Raw genomic sequence first — 12208 nt, 5'->3', positions numbered from 1 at the left:
AATATGCTACAGAGAGGGGAGTCATCGGCACATTTTCCCCTCTCTTTTTTGTCCCGGTGGCCTCTAGGGACCAGGGCAGATCTGAAGTTCCCAGCCTCTCTCTGCACCAAGCTGCAAACCAGGCGTCTTCTGAGTAATGCCCCACGCCACAGGTCAGTGCCACCCCACCCAAGCCTGAACTATCTTGTCTGCTGCCCAGTTATAAATTAATCTCCTGTCATCAGTGATTAACTTATTCAAGCCACAGGAGCTGCTGAACCAAAACAGCCCCCTTGGGGTGAAAGAGTCTCCAACATCGTGCGGCGTGTGGATCTGCCTGTGACCCTCATCACTCTGGCCCTTGTGCTGTGTCAGCAAGGGAGCAGGGACAGCCAGGACAGGGGTCCTGCTCTGGGCACTGCCGCTTTGGGGCACTCACCGGCTTCCTCAGAGCGGAGATCCTCGCAGCAAAATTCTAGAGTTCATTTTCCAAGATGGCTTTCAAAATGAGGGTGGGGTGGGCATATTCTCTGGGGACATATGTCATGTGAAGACAAACACCTGGGACTGATATGGAGGAAAGGGGAGCCAAACTCTGGAATGAGCTGGGTGTTGAGGAGACTGGAGAATCAATCACCTCTTACAGCATAAGCTATCAGAGCAGGAAGAAGCCTTGGAGGTCACTCGTTCCGACTTCTTAATTCTGCGGACACCAAGAAAGAGGTGACTCACCCAAGGTCATACCGTAGAGCCAAGGGGAGAGAAAGAACAGATGTCAAGTTGTGTTTATGTGTCAGAAAAAGGCTTTCTTCACCACCATGGGGATAGTGGGCATACAGCTCTGGAAAAAAGGCCAGGGGATCCTTCCATAGACCACTCTTATCATTTGAAGGTCTCAAAAGTAAAGTTTCTCTGTTTGTTTTTTCTGAGTCATCCTGGCAGACTTGGTCTCACTTCCTAGTTTTAGGGCTTCTCACAGCAGTTAAAAAAAATTTTTTTTTTAATGTTTATTTTTGAGAGAGACAGAGACAGAATGCGAGTGGGTTAGGGCCAGAGAGAGGGAGACAGAGAATCCAAAGCAGGCTCCAGGCTCTGAGCTGTCAGCACGGAGCCCGACGCGGGGCTCCAACTCCCGAGCCATGAGATCATGACCTGAGCCGGAGGTGGACGTTCAACCGACTGAGCCACCCAAGCGCCCCATTCTCACAGCAGTTTTAAAATTGTGCCTTTATTCACCTCTGTGGCCATCCCCCATAACCCATAAAACCCAGTCCAACCACGAAAAAAACATCAAACAAACCCAAACTGGGGGACATTCTACCAAGAAGCTGACCAGTACCCCTCAAAACTGTCAAGGTCATCAAAAAACAAGGGAAGCCTGAGAAACCGTCACAGATCAGAGGAACCTAAGAAGACCCAATGATTAAAGGCACCTGGATGGGGTCCCGGAACAGGAAAAGGCCGTTAGGGAAAAACTAGTGAAATCAGAACAAAGTGGAGGGTTGAGGGGACAGCTCTGTCACAGTCCTGGCTCCTCAGCTGGAATGAATGCACCATAGTGTGTGAGATGTTAGCAACAGGGAACGGGGTGATGGGCATACAGGAATCCTGCACTATCTTTGTAACCTCCCTGCAGATCTATAAACTATTTTAAAATGAAGCATTCACTTAAAAGAATTGTACGCAGTGCCTTTCAGTTTACCTCAGGCTGGAGCCTTAATCAGATGTTTAATTACAGTGCCTGTAACACAGTAGGTGTGGGATAAGAAGCATCTGAGAGAGGAAAGCGGGAACAAGGGAAGGAAGGAGGAATGGAGGAGAGAGAGGCAAGAAGAAAGAGCAAGAGGGCAGGAAGAGGTCACGGAGGCACAAGATGCAAAAGTCAACGTAATCATCCAGCAACTTGGTGGCCAACTACGTGGAAGGTGGGATATTCCCATCATGGAATTCATTGGCCATAAAAAGAATCGAAGTACAGACACACGCTGCAGTGAGGATAAGCCTTGGTGAGGTTATGCTGAGTAAAAGAAGCCAGACACGAAAGACCATATATGGCATGATTCCATTCACGTGAAATGTTTAGAAAAAGCCGACCCACAGAACGGAGAGTAGATTGATGGTTGCCAGGGCCTGGGGGCCAGGAGGGGATGGGGAGACATGGCTAATGGGTGTGGGGTTTCTTTGGGGGGCGGTGAAAATGTTCTGCTATTAGATAGCAATGTACTGGCTACATACTATGAACCTTGCAAATATACTAAGATGGTTTAAATTGCCCACTTTAAAATAGTGCATTTTATGCTGTATGAATTACATAAAAAATTAAAAAATAAAATGGAAATGTTGAAAAGTAAATACAACTCAATCTGTACTTTAGAGGAGCTCACCATGTACTGGACATTTTCAGTCCCAATGACTGTAAACCTTTCCCCCTGTCTGTAAGCTCCATGGGGGTAGGAGCTGGGGAGAGTTTTGCTCAGTATTTATCCCCAGTTCCTAAGAGGCTCTCAAGAAGAACTTGCTGAATGGAAGAATGAGTGCGTTAAGTCCTATGACAGACAGCCAGGGGGTCACAGAGGAGAGGCTACAGGTGTTCAGGAAAATCTAGGGTGCTCAGAAAAACCACAGGCTGTGCCGCGGACAGGATTTACCTCACCACGACACCGTCATGATATTCAAAGCCCTCCCTAGAGCCAAATCCATGCAATCCTGAGACCCCAAGCAAAGCCCTGCAAAGGCGCCTCTTTCTAATCTGCTGCCTGCTCCGTGTGCCCTGGGACTCCTTCCTCTTGGACACCCACAAACTTCCTGAGGAAGCTTGAGCCAGTCTAGACCCACTCTGCTCAGCCCAGGGAGCTCATCCTCTGGAGGAAGGGATGTGCATACACCGCCCCCCCCCCCCCAGCCCACTGCTTCTGATACAGTGTGCTGAGCAGGAGAACCAAGGCAAAAGCAAGAAATGGTAGGAGCCTCGTGAGAGCAGTTCATGGCCCGCACCCCCGTGGGCAGAAGCAGGTGGCAGAAAGTGTCCCAGAGGAGGCAACATCATTTCAGCATGAGGGGCCTTGAGGCATGAGGAATGGATTGATTCTGAAATAGTTTCTGTGTTGGTAATATCTCCACTCCTGCTTTCATGAATGGTTGGTTGTTTTCTTGTTCACCCTCCACAGATCCTTAGAGACAGCCTGTCACATCGTCACCAAAGCCCCAATAAGACTCCCAAGGTGACCCAGCTACTCAAAGGTGTCATAAAAAAATGAAACCTGCTTTTTGATTCCTTGAGCCAGCCAGAAGGAAGTGAGTATTTTTTAAAATCCGGTTTCAAGTACCTCAAAATACTGGGCGACTGTGGCTGGAAACCATCATTGACATGCGAGGGACTTGGAAGAGAGCTCGCCATCCCAAGTGTGAGCTTGAACCGGAAAGAAACCTGAACTACACATGTTGTAGCTTTGACAGAGCATCGGAGTAGGAAAAGCAAAGGCTTTTCAGCCAGGCAAAGCCGGGTGTGGAAGACAGCCCTGCCACTTACCAGCTGTATCCTGTTAGGAAATACAGGCTCTGAGCCTCAGTTTCCTGGGATGGAACATGGGGATATGGTCCCCAGCCTGCTGGGTTGCTTTGAGAGTTAAAAAAAAATAATGTGTGTAAAGCATCCTGGTTAGTATCTGGCAGAGAAGAGCCTCTCAATAAATGGCAGGTATTTTTTAAATCATTATGATTACAACTACTGTCATAATTATAGAGATACCTTCTCAATTCGGAGGGTACTTGAAAATAAACTTCTATCCAAAACTCCCTCTCAGCTTATTCTAAAATCTATTCAAAGAACAAATGGAGCTTTGGGCTTTTATCCTGGGCTCAATTGCAAACGGAGTTTCTACATCATTTCATAATGAGTGTTTGTGATGAGATCACAGAACCACAGAAGACAAAATTGGAGACAGAGAAGCTCCTGCACCTTTCAACCCTGTCTGTGAAACAAAACAAAATAAAGCGTATCAGCCTCTATGGATATACGGAGGATAAGAGATTTTGTCCCTAAAATATGTCAAGCGTTAAAGTGAAACCTGGATTTCAGTGTCCATCTCTTACTAAATCTTCCGCACTGTATAATGAACTACTTTAAAGCAATGCCGTGCAGATGTAGAACTCACGTGATCTAAACAGAACAAGTAGAAGAGGAAAAGGAGGAAGGGGCTGAGGAAGGGGTGGGGTGGAGGGGAGGAGGAAGGCACGGGCATAGGTATTTTTTTTAAAAAGACCAGGTGATTCCAGTGTGCAGCCAGAGACTCATTGGATGGTGCCGCTTCCCTTTGACACTTTAACGCCATACCCCTTCGGTAAATAGGAAATAGGAAATACTTGCTTCCCCGTCTCCCTGTAGGCCCAGTGGGGTTTAGTAAAATTGCGCCTGACATGTAATACATTAGATGCTGCTGAAAGCCACGTGCTTATTGTAAAACAATTACTAGGAACTGGGAACCACAGTAGATCAAGGACAAGGCTGCACTTTCACGTTTCTGTGTTAATGGGGGAGCCCAAGGCCTCGGGCAGGTGGGGTGAGTGTTGCCCTTTGAACACGGCATGACTTACAAGGGATTTCAGGTATCTGCTGGACGCTCTGGGCTGTTGATTTGATCACAGACACTACATCCAAAGAGGTAAGTAAAGCAAAATCTAAAACATTTGAAAAAGGAAAGCAGAGTTGTGTCTTTGCAGTTTTCTCACGCCGCTGTTTTAAAGTGATTTCTTGGTTTCCTCCTTGTTCGTGTGACCACTAGATGGCGCACACGTTACAAAACAGTATCTGAAGTGGGCGCTGCTATGACTTCGCAAAGGGAATCAGAGGTAGGGGTGGCCAGATTTAGCAAATGAATGAATGAATGAATGAATGAGTGAATGAATAACTCCCAATTAAATTGGAAGTTCAGACAAACACATATTTCATGGGCTACCCCACTTATACTCAAAAAAAGCACTGTTGTTTTATATGAAATTCAAATTTAACTGGGTGTCCTGTATTTTGTCTGGCGATCTTAATCAGTGGGGTACTTTCGGGAATAAGTAGGTAATCCAGTGGTGCTCAGCTTTTTCATATACTAGAAGTTTTTCGGTGGCATGGTTGAAGGAATCCAAAGATTCAAAGCAACGTGAAACAAGGTAGCAATGATTAGAGCACAGTCACAAGGGTTATAGTGCAGCAGTGTCTTCAGGGTCCAAAAAGCCCTGACAGTTAACCCTTTACTTCCTGGTTTGTCCCATATCATTGGGTGAGTCCAGCTGTTCCTGCCCTAACCACAGCTCTTCAGTCATCAAGGCAAGTTCTGGAATAATCCCAGCATTCATTCTTGCTTTCTTCGGCAATGGCTTGAGTGTGGCCTTGCCCTATGCCTCCTTGCTCTTAAAGTAAGTTGGACCTACACTACTTAGAGAAACACAGTCCCAGTGTTCACCTTGACAGAGAGTGGCATAGATAGTCACTTGTGAGAAAAGGAAGTTTTACATGTTAAGCAGAATTTGATGGCAGACAGGTAGCGGTTGGTGCTGTGCCTCCTGCCAAGCTGACATCCCTTGGCCAGCCTCACGTTCAATACCTCATGGAGAAGAAAAGGCAGAAACACCTGCATTCTGAGCTCTTTCTTTTCATTCTTTTTAATGTTTGTTTATTTTTGAGAGAGAGAGGGAGCCCACGTGGGAGGGGCAGAGAGAGAGAGAGGGAGAGGGAGAGGGAGAGAATCCCAAGCAGGCTCCTCGCTGGCAGGGCAGAGTCCAATGCGGGGCTCAAACTCACAAACCGTGAGATCATGACCTTAGCCGAAGTCAGACGCTTAACCGACTGAGCCACCCAGGTGCCCCTCTGAGCTCTTTCTTGACATGAATTGGCTAATCTCCCTGCTTGACCACAAGTCTCCTACATGAAGGATCCGTCCTTATAGCATCTGGCACAGAGAAACGCTGAAGGCAGACCTCAAACTCAGGGCACTGCACCCTGAATCAGTGTTGCCTTCAACACACTTTCCAGACAGATCAGTTGCCCCAGTTTGTGATCCAAGTTGTAGTGCACCTGCTCTACCTGTAGGACGACTGGGTCCCTGGGAAGGAGAAGAAGACCGAAAGAAAGGAAATGGAAAAGCAAAAGTTAGCAATAGTTTGCAAAAGTTGACCTTAAAGGCTACGCAGCTAGAGCCTGCTCTGATCACTAACTCTTCTCTACTGAGGGGGAGAGGAAGACCTGATGGCCAGAAATCTGTCTCAGACCCACTGTTAGGATCTTGATTCTTTCTCCTGCAAAATGAATGCTTGCAGGAGTCGATACACGAGAGAGCACAATCCAGTCTCTTTTTTTCTCCCCACCCCAACTCTTTCCAAGATCTCTTTCTTCCTAACAGCTTTACTGAAACACAATTTGCACATTTTTCAATGTGCACTTTCGTGTACAGTTCAGTGGCTTTTGGTATATACACAGAGTTGTGTGACCAACAGTGCAATCAATTTTACCACGTTTTCATCACCCCAGAAAGAAATCCCACCCCCATCAGTGGCCACTCCCCATTGCTTCCCAGTCCCCACCCCCAGCCCCAAGCAACAGCTAACCTACTTTTTGTCTCTATAAATTGGCCTACCCTGGACATGTCATATAAATGGAATCACATATTATGTGGTCTTTTGCGTCTGGCTTCTTTCCCTTAGTATGATGTCAAGATTCACCCAAGTTGTAGCATGCGTCTGTACTTCATTCTTTTTTCTGCTAATATTCCATGTAGGGATACACCACATTTTATGTACCCATTTATTGGTTGATGGATGTTTGGGCTGTTTTCACGTTGGGGTTTTTACAAATAATGCTGCTATGAACCTTCATGGAGCGCACAGTCCATTCCGTGACTCTGCTCCAGGTCTTATAGACACATTGAGAAGGGTCAACTGTCTTTCTTTGTTCTAGAAACTCATTCACAGTAGGGCAGCTCCATGGGGATGCTGCCTCCAAAGTAAGAACAAAAAGAGAATATATATTTAACTGGGGGAATATATATTTAACTCAGTGGCATCAGGCTTTGGCTCACAGCAGGATCTCATGGTTCATGAGTTCAAGCTCCGTGTCAGGCTCTGTGCTGACAGCTCAGAGCCTGGAGCCTGCTTTGGATTCTGCGTCTCTCTCTCTCTCTCTCTCTCTCTCTCTCTCTCTCAATCTCTCCTTCCCCACTTGTGCTCTCTCTCTCTCTCTTTCAAAAATAAATAAACATCAAAAAAAAAAATTAACCGGGGGAGAGGAGACACTGGGCAGGAGGGCTCTTCTGGGTAGATTCTTGCCAGGTTATATGAGTTCTTGGGCTCTGAGAAGTTTAGGGAAGATTACGAGGTTTTCCATCTGCAGAACGGGTCCATGATTCCTTTGCTTCCTCCAGTCTATAACTAGCACATCCACATCTAAGAAAATTTGGGTCCTAAAGTAACACTATGTTTAGACAGCTTTGTAAGAATGGTCAGACAATGGCATCTTTGGGAAATTTTTGCCCTCTGAGATATCCTGAATTCCTTAGGTCAACACATGGATAAACATGAAAAAGAAAAGAGGCTACATTTTTCAGATTTTCCTCACCACTTTCAAGGCATAATGGTCCTAGAAAGGAAGCCAAGCACTCCTCTTTCAGAGGGGAGAGAGGGGAGAGGGATCAAGATTGACTGAAGTGAGTCATCCTTACTCCCCTGCTGAGATATTCCTCCCCTGGGAACTCTGCATGGATTCATTCCACACAACTTACTGAGCACCTTCTGTGTGCCAGGTGCTGCAGATAAAAATACCGTATCATTTTGCAAGTGAGGAAACTGGGGCTGAGTTCCCATAGCAAATGATGCTAGCAAATGATTTTACCTAAGTCTGACCACGGAGCAGCCATCATGGAAACGTCAACAATGATTAAAATGCAGTCGCTTCTCTCCAGCAGATTATAAGCTAGTGAGGAGAACAGATAAATAAGTAAAAAATGAAAAAGAGACAGATTGGTACCAGAGGTGAGAAGCATAGAGAAATCATGGGGTAAAACCAAGGGCACTGCAGCCAGTGGTGGGTAGGAGAACACATAGTTTCCCCAAGAAAATGAAGTTTGAAAAACAAGGAAGAATCTACCAGGGAAAGGAGGGAAAGATGAGTTTCCTTGCAGAGAGAGAGAAGTAGCTACAAAGGATTTGCTATAACAGATAGCTTTAAGAAGTCTGTAAAAATATCAGCGATTGTGGCTAAAATTAACAACACAGGAAACAACAGATGTTGGTGAGGATGCAGAGAAAGGGGAACCCTCTTACACTGTTGGGGGGAATGCAAACTGGTGCAGCCACTCTGGAAAACAGCATGGGGGCTTCTCAAAAAGTTAAAAATAGAACTACCTTATGATCCAGCAGTTGTACTACTAGGTATTTACCCTAAGGATACAAAAATCCTGATTTCAACGGGTGTGTGCACCCGTGTGCAGCATTATCAACGATAGTCGAGTTATGGAAAGAGCCCAAGGGTCCATCAACGGATGAATGGATAAAGAAGATGTTGTATATTACACACACACACACACACACACACACAGTGGAATATTACTCAGCCACCAAAAGAATGAAATTTTGCCATTTGTAACAACATGGATGGAGTTAGAGTGTATTATGCTAAGCAGAATAAGTCAGTGAGCAAAAGACAAATACCATATGATTTCACTCTTAAATGTGGAATTTAATGGGAATGCAAGCTGGTGCAGCCACTCTGGAAAACAGTATGGAGGTTCCTCAAAAAATTAAAAATAGAACTACCCTACAACCCAGCAATTGCACCACTAGGCATTTATCCACGGGATACAGGTGTGCTGTTTCGAAGGGACACATGCACCCCCATGTTTATAGCAGCACTATCAACAATAGCCAAAGTATGGAAAGAGCCCAAATGTCCATCGATGGATGAATGGATAAAGAAGATGTGGTATATATATGTATATACATATATATACACACAGTGGAGTATTACTCGGCAATCAAAAAGAATGAAATCTTGACATTTGCAACTACGTGGATGGAACTGGAGGGTATTATGCTGGGTGAAATTAGTCAGAGAAAGACAAATATCATATGACTTCACTCATATGAGGACTTTAAGAGACAAAACAGATGAACACAAGGGAAGGGAAACAAAAATAATATAAAAACAGGGAAGGGGACAAAGCATAAGAGACTCATAAATATGGAGAACAAACAGAGGGTTACTGGAGGGGTTGTGGGAGGGGGGATGGGCTAAATGGGTAAGAGGCATTAAGGAATCTACTCCTGAAATCATTGTTGCATTAGATACTAACTAATTTGGATGTAAATTTTAAAAAAATAAAATTAATTATTATGTTGAAAAAAACCCTTTATTTTATCAAATATTACATGGTAAAATTTATGTTTAATAAAATCTTTGGTAATATTTGGCCTCACTCAATATAAAAAATGACATTCTTTTAAATTTACTTTATATAAATTATATTAGGAAGAAGACAATTTTGACAAATAAAATATTGTATTATTCTTGGTTTGGTCATGATGTACATGAAAATATAGAAAAAAACCTTGAATTACTAGCTTAGTATTAAATGCAGGTAGAAACTTTAAAAAATGTGGAATTTAAGAAACAAAATGGGTTAACATAGGGGAAACCATAAAACAGATTCTGAACTATAGAGGACAAACTGAGGGTTGCTGGAGGGGAGGTGGGCGGGGGCATCGGCTAAATGGGTGATAGGCATTAAGGAGGGCACTTGGGATGAGCACTGGGTGTCATATGTTAAGTGATGAGTCACTAAATTCTACTTCTGAAACTAATATTACACTGTATGTTAGCGAACTAAAATTTAAACTGAAGCTTGAAACATTAAAAAGGAAGAAGAAGAAAATCGGTGATGGGAGCAGTGGGTATGAGTGGCCATCCAGAGCGGTTAGAGACGACAGAGGTCAACCACAAAGGGATTTTTATATCACACTGAAAGATGGCTTTTATTCTGAAACTTATGGGGGGCCATGAAGGCTTTTAAACTGAAGGGGGAGGTAATCTAAAATTTTACCAAGTTTACTTGAACAACATTGTGGAAAATGGATTGGAAGGAGCATGAGTAAAAGCTAAAAATACTCCCAAACCTTGTCCAAACCGGCTCCATTCTGAGCCACTTGTCTGGAAAAGACACACTGTTTTCATGGTGGCTTTTTGCTTCACTGTCCTCCTGGGTGGGCCCGTGTCTTCCTCTTCTTGTCCTTACCCCCATTGGAGTAGACCGCCATGTAAAAACCCTAAGGAAAGAAAGCTGCTTCACAGGTAAAATTTCTAAGTTCTTGTAAGTCTGAAATGTCTTCATTCTGCCTTTACTCCTGACAGAAAGAATTCCAGGCTGGAAAACAGCTTCCCTCAGAACTTTGTGGGCATGGCTTTATTGTCTTGTGGTGATACCAGTCTGGTTGTCTTTCCTTTGATTTCACGTTTGAAAGAATCCTCTTGTGCTTCACACCTTCTGGGACACTATACTTCGGCTGCACTGGCCATCTTGTGCCTCTTCCTGGAATTTTCTTCCCCAACTTTGCTCATGACTGGCATTATTTCATTCAGGTCTGAGCTCAAATGTCCGCTCTCAGAGAGGCCTCCCCTTAGCAACCTCGCTACACCAGCAAATACTAGAGGTACAAAACAATATTTATCAAGTTAATTAAAAATAATTAGTTATTTCCAACTAGGATTCTGTGAAAATATTTCAGAAAGGAGGTAGTATTTGGACCAGGCCAAATTCACAATCTAACTTATGTTTGATTGACTCTCTGTATGGAGAAAAGGTGAATCTCAAATCCTTACCTCATATAATACACAGAAATGTATTCAGATTTATTCAGATGCCTTTTAAATCTAAATGAAAAAGAAAACTAATAAATATTCTAGAATAAAAACATAACATGTCTGTCTTCATCACCTTGGAGGATGGTAGATTCTTTTTTTTTAATTAATTTATTTTTTAATTTGCATCCAAGCTAGTTAGCATGTAGCGCAACAATGATTTCAGGAGTAGATGCCTTAATGCCCCTTACCCATTGAGCCCATCCCCCCTCCCACAACCCCTCCAGTAACCCTCTGTTTATTCTCCATTTTTAAGAGTCTCTTCTGTTTTGTTCCCCTCCCTGTTTTTATATTATTTTTGCTTTCCTTCCCTTATGTTCATCCGTTTCGTCTCTTAAAGTCCTCATATGAGTGAAGTCATATGATATTTGTCTTTCTCCAACTGACTAATTTTGCTTAGCATAAAACCCTCTAGTTCCATCCACGTAGTTGCAAACGTCAATATTTCATTCTTTTGGCTTGCCGAGTAATACTCCATTGTGTGCATATATATATATATATATATATATATATATGCATATATATATATATATATATACACACACATATATATACACATATATATATGTGTGTGTATATATATATATGCATATATATATATATATATATGCACACACACACACACACCACATCTTCTTTATTCATTCATCCGTCGATGGACATTTGGGCTCTTTCCATACTTTGGCTATTGTTGATAGTGCTGCTATAAACATGGGGGTGCATGTGTCCCTTCGAAACAGCAATATTCTGTATCCCTTGGATAAAAGCCTAGTAGTGCAATTGCTGGGTTGTAGGGTAGTTCTATTTTTAGTTTTTTTGAGGCATCATCTCCATACTGTTTTCCACAGTGGCTGCACCAGCTTGCATTCCCACCAGCAGTGCCAAAGTGATGGAATATGGAGGATTCTTAACCAGGACACCAAAAGGTACTAGTCATTAAAATAAAACAGTAAACTGGACTGGATTAAAACTTAAAGCTTCTGTTCATCAAAAGACACCCTGAAGACAGTGAAAAGGCACGTGAGGAAAGATATTTGCAATATATGGTACAGAAACTCATTTTCTGAGTAAAGAACTTTCACAATTAATAAGAAAAAAGGAAAGCAACACAATAGAAAAGTGGACAAAAGATTTGAACAGACACTGCCCCAGAGAAGATATCCAAGCAGCCAATAAACATGAAAACAGTGCTTAATTTCACTGTTCACCAAGAATGCAAGTTAAAAGCACAATGCAATACCACTATGTGTTCACAGGCGTTGAACAGACACTGCCTCAGTCTATTTGTGCTGCTATAACCAAATACCATAGGTGGAGCGGCTTATAAACAGCAGA

This window comes from Panthera pardus, unplaced genomic scaffold (assembly GCF_024362965.1).
Source record: "Panthera pardus isolate Hobbes unplaced genomic scaffold, ASM2436296v1 HiC_scaffold_3, whole genome shotgun sequence".
Taxonomy (NCBI): Eukaryota; Metazoa; Chordata; class Mammalia; order Carnivora; family Felidae; genus Panthera; species Panthera pardus.
This window is presented reverse-complemented; position numbering follows the sequence as displayed.